The sequence below is a fragment of the Trichomycterus rosablanca genome, chromosome 26 (genome assembly GCF_030014385.1).
Source record: "Trichomycterus rosablanca isolate fTriRos1 chromosome 26, fTriRos1.hap1, whole genome shotgun sequence".
Lineage (NCBI taxonomy): Eukaryota > Metazoa > Chordata > Actinopteri > Siluriformes > Trichomycteridae > Trichomycterus > Trichomycterus rosablanca.
The window spans coordinates 8,909,699-8,915,698 of record NC_086013.1 but is presented as its reverse complement, the minus strand read 5'-3'; positions in this window follow the sequence as shown (position 1 = coordinate 8,915,698).

The window sequence follows — 6,000 nt, the reverse complement described above, 5'->3', positions numbered from 1 at the left end:
GATAGAAAGGTGTCAGAATACACAGTGCATCTCAGTTTGTTGCATATGGGGCTGCATAGCCGCAGACCAGTCAGGGTGCCCATGCTGACCCCCGTCCACCACCGAAAGTGCCAACAATGGGAACGTGAGCATCGGAACTGGACCACGGAGCAATGGAAGAAGGTGGCCTGGTCTGATGAATCACGTTTTCTTTTACATCACGTAGATAGCCGGGTGCGTGTGTGTCACTTACCTGGGGAACACATGGCACCAGGATGCACAATGGGAAGGAGGCAAGCTGGTGTGATGCTTTGGGCAATGTTCTGCTGGGAAACCTTGGGTCCTGTCATCCATGTCGATGCTACTTTGACATGTACCACCTACCTAAGCATTGTTGCAGACCATGGGTGTGTTCGAAAAGCTAGGGAGCTGTCTACGTAGACAGCATTTTACGTCATCCTGTGCGTGCTCCTGAGAAGGAAGCTGTTCGAAATCCTAGATGCCTCAAAATCCTCACTTCTGAGGCATCTTAACATTTCAATGTTATTTTGACTCAGAAACGAGTGAGCATCCGACGCTGCCTTAGTGATCAAGGCAATCCCAGCATTCATTGCGGGTCGGGTGCTCTTCTCTCACAGAAAAATAAACATGGCTGACGGGGTGGAGAAACTAATGGAGTTGTTTTCAAGCGTAAATAAAATATTACTGATTTTTAACTTGTATAAACTTGTACCGAGTGTTTTTATTTGCAAGTTCGGGCTTGTCAGGAAATTTAACCGTTATCAGTACATGAAGGAAGATGTTATATTGACGTTAGCGTGCTGTGCTACCTCAGTTTATTGGTTTTAATGGCAAGATGCTAAATGCTAAACGCGAAATGCGAAAGCCGATGGAATCGCTATCTAAGTAGTGCGTTCGAATAACCTGCCTTATAAGTCATTGACTTATTAGAATCCTCTCTACTAAGGCAGCTGCCTATGTAGACAGTAAGACAGCAAGGCAGCTTCCTAGGTTTTCGAACACACCCCATGTTCACCCTTTCATGATAACGCTATTCCCTGATGGCTGCACCCTGCCACAAAGCAAAAATGGTTCAGGAACGATTTGAGGAGCACAACAACGAGTTTGAGGATTTAACTTGGCCTCCAAATTCCCCAGATCTCAAGAAGGCCGGTGGGTCAGTGATGACGTAGGGATGTTTTTCTGCTGTGACAACTGTACCAAGGCATTCTGACCAGGAATGTTACACCTTCTGGGGTGAAATTGAACCCTGGTGATAATTGGACATACCAGCAAGACAGTGATCTTAAGCACACTTCAACATCAACCAAAGCTTGGTTAAAGATTCAGTTCTGAAATATTCTGAAGTGATCTTGAATCTGGTGGCTGTGAAGACCATTCAGTTTTACTGAATTTATTGGGATATTTTGTGACCTGGCACATCATGGTTGAGGAAGATCTTAGATTACAGATATTCTGCTGTTCAAGCTCATCTACCTCAAGGTCCAACATAATTTGCATTCTTCTCATCAAGGCTGTAAACAGTGGTTATTTAACTTAACCTTTAATTAACATTTGATCTGCTTGAACCAGTTTATCAAATATTTTTTGACTCTCTCTCCAGGTGATCAGCAGTTTTCAGCAGGCTTAAACCTTAAGGTTCACCAAATTATGATGTAATGTGAATATTAACTGAAGCTCTTGACCCACATCTATATAAATCTATATAAAGCATTACGATGGATTATTACAAACAAACATGAATAAACAAGTGTACAAGTGTCACAAATATTGTGGTCAATGAGTGTATACACCAATCAGGTATAACATTATGACCACCTTCCTAATATTGTGTTGGTCCACCTTTTGCTGCCAAAACAGCCCTGACCCATCGAGACATGGACTTCACTAGACCCCTGAAGGTGTGCTGTGGTATCTGGCACCAAGATGTCAGCAGCTTTTGGCAGTGGACAGGGGTCAGCATGGGCAGCATGCAGCCCCATACACAACAAACTGCAATGCACTGTGTATTCTGACACCTTTCTATCAGAACCAACATTAACTTCTTCAGCAATCTGAGCTACAGTAGCTCGTCTGTTGAATCGGATGTTATGCCTATCATTAACCACCATTAATTTGGTAGTGTACACATATGTAATGTAATTCTACAATGGTTTTATAATGTAACTTTAGTTCTGACTTTTGAGTTCATTATTAGTCATTTTAATTGACTCTAGCTGGTCAATATTAACAAACTGTATAACATGGACACATATAATTCACTACAATGTAATAAACTGAATGATGTGTTGGTGTGATTTACAACATTATCTTACTGTATTTTATTATAATTGTAATACACTGTTAAATATTGCATGCAAATAGATAACACTAGGGTTTTGGAATAAAGTGTTCAAGTTGAATGTATGGACTTATTCCAGCAATTTAGCTGTGGCAAATACAGCTAGTTACCACATCACTGGTAGCAATGTGGTTAAGGTACTGGACTATTGATTGACACTATTTACAGGGTGCTGGTTCAAGCCCCACCACCACCAAGCTGAGAGTCTTAACCACTCTTAACCCTCAATGGCTTGCAGTGTATTCGTTTGGCTAAGCGTGTCTTGTAAATGTAAATTTAGCTTGTTTGTTAAGGTGGGGCAGTGGTAGCTCCACTGTTAGGGTATTGGATTTTTAATTGCACTGCTGGTCCCTTGAGCAAGGTCCTTAACCCTCAATTGCTTGGATTGCATCCAGTCACTTTGGATTAAAGCATCTGCTAAATGCATGAATTTTAATGTCATATTTTTCTACCCTGTATTGCATGTTATTTATAATTCTTTTCAACCTGCAGGGTGACAATGGAAATACGTCAAATAAAAAAAAAAAGCAAGACCAAAAAACAGAAGAAATACTAGAATACTGTAAGGGAGAGTGAGATAGGAATACAAAGAAGGAATGAAAGGATGAAATCAGGATTCCCCTCCTCCATCCCTCTGTACTCTCCCTTCCCGCTGTCTCCTTACAGATGACTCGACGTGCTGCTGCTCCAAATCCCTCACATTCATGCGCACACACAACCCAACACACACAGAGCTTTGAATATACACAAAACGTCCATATGGCCAATAGAGCAACCTTACAAGGGGAGACAGGATGTCATGATTCTGTCTGTCACATTCTACTCTTCTCTGTCACTGTGTTCATACACTATATTTTTAAAGGAACGATAAAACATATATAAAAAATATTTTATCCTTCATGCTTGGTTTAGCAAGACAATGTGAAGACATATGCACTTAGACTTAGTAGAACAAGAGTGCTTGTGCTAGACCTCCCTGTCTGCAGTCCTGACCTAATGTCACAACAAGGAATGTACTGTATACCAACCATCAGATACACTCATCAATCACTTCATTGGGTCCATCTATCTGGGATGTACACTGATAGATATTCTACACTCACTGTCCATTTTATTTATTTACCATATAGAAGCACTTTCACTTTCACTTTCACCCTGTTCTTCAATGGTCAGGACCCCCACAGGACCACTACAGAGTGTGTGTTATTTGGGTGGTTGATCATTCTTAGCACTGCAGTGAAACTGATATGGTGGTGGTGTTAGTGTGTGTTGTGCTGGTAAGATCGGATCAGACATAGTAGCACTGCTGGGCTGAGAATAGTCCACCAACCAAAAACATCCAGCCAACAGCAACCCCGTGGGCAGCATCCTGTGACCACTGATGAAGGTCTAGAAGATGACCAACTCAAACAGCAGCAATAGATGAGCGATCGTCTCTGACTTTACATCTACAAGGTGGACCAACTAGGTAAGAGTGTCTGATAGAGTGGACAGTGAGTGGACACAGTATTTAAAAACTCCAGCAGCGCTGCTGTGTCTGATCACCAGCACAACACACACTAACACACCACCACCGTGTCAGTGTCACTGCAGTGCTGAGAATGATCCACCTGGGGGTCCTGACCATTGATGAACAGCATGAAATGGGGGCTAACAAAGCACGCAGAGAAACAGATGGACTACAGGCAGTAATTGTAGAACTACAAAGTGCTTTTATATGGTAAGTGGAGCTGAATGTTATGGATGATCGGTGTACATTTAATGGGATGTATGATTTTATACCACCACATACAGATGGATTTAGCAGTTATACAGTTAACAAGACCCTCACTGACCACGTGTTAGTTGGATGGGTGGTGAAACATTCTCAGCAATGCATTAACACTAACATGATAATGACATGGTAGTGTGTGATGTACTGGAATGAGTTCTAACATCGCTAAAGTTCCAACATACATGTGCTGCTTTTAACTTGTCATGTGGGTATTAAACTTAAACATGAGTGTATTTGTTATATTTGTTAGAAAACGCACGTAAGTCATGCATTATAAGTGGTCATGCATGTGTAATGTAGCAAAGGGTAGAATAGTGAAAATACCCCCAGTCCCGAATGTTCAATTCATGGTTACGGCCTTGCATAAAATGCTCAATAAATTTTATAAAATACTTGTAAAGTTGTCATCATTCTGTTCCAGAAACCATAGTTCAAATTACAGGGTGGATTGGGGGGTCTGATTCAAAACTACCAGTCGGCTGGGCGCCCCCTAGTAGGCACAATTGGCAGTGGCTGCAGCAAAAAATTGGCTAGTACTGCTGGGTGGAAAAACACTGGACTAAAAATGGTGGTGGGGTCTTCGATGCTGCGTAAGGACCCTGGTTAGTAGCCTGAGGTGTCTGTACAGAAGAGGGGAATGCAGAAATCAGTGTGTGACTCTCCCTGCGCAACACTGCAGATCAGCCATAACATTAAACCACCTCATTGTTTCTACACTCACTGTCCATTTTATCAGCTCCACTTACCATATAGATGCACTTTGTAGTCCTACAATTACTGACTGTAGTCCATCTGTTTCTGTACATACTTTTTTAACCTGCTTTCACCCTGTTCTTCAATGGTCAGGACCCCCACAGGACCACCACAGAGCAGGTATTATTTGGGTGGTGGATCATTCTCAGCACTGCAGTGACACTGATATAGTGTGGTGGTGTGTTAGTGTGTGTTGTGCTGGTATGAGTGGATAAGACACAGCAGCACTGCTGGACTGAGAATAGTCCACCAACCAAAATATATCCAGCCTACAGTCCCCCGAGGGCAGTGTCCTGTGACCACTGATGAAGGTCTAGATTTGTTTATTTGTTTATTAGGATTTAAACATCATGTTTTACACTTTGGTTACATTCATGACAGGAACGGTAGTCACTCATTACACAAGATTCATCAGTTCACAAGGTTAAATCCAACACAGTCTTGGACAATTTGGGAGGAAACCGGAGCTCCCGCAGGAAACCCACGCGGACTCGGGGAGAACATGCAAACTCCACACAGACAGGACCCGGACCGCCCCACCTGGGGATCGAACCCAGGACCTTCTTGCTGTGAGGCGACAGTGCTACCTACTTAGCCACTGTGCCGCCCAAAGGTCTAGAAGATGACCAACCTAAACAGCAGCAATAGATGAGCGATCGTCTCTGACTTTACATCTACAAGGTGGACCAACTAGGTAGGAGTGTCTAATAGAGTGGACAGTGAGTGGACACGGTATTTAAAAACTGTGTCTGATCCACTCATACCAAAACAACACACACTAACACACCACCACCACGTCAGTGTCAGTGCAGTGCTGAGAATGATCCACCACCCAAATAATACCCTGTGGGGGTCCTGACTATTGAAGAACAGGGTGAAAGCAGGCTAAAAAGGTATGTAGAGAAACACATGGACTACAGTCAGTAATTGTAGAACTATAAAGTGCTTCTATATGGTAAGTGGAGCTGATAATATGGACAGTGAGAGTAGAAACAAGGAGGTGGTTTTAATGTTATGGCTGATCAGTGTGAAGCGTTAATAAGAGGTGAATCTGATTGGTTGTAGTGTATAGGAGGGCATTGTACAGTAGAGCTGGTACAGATGGACTTTAGGACCGCGCAGACTCAGTGCT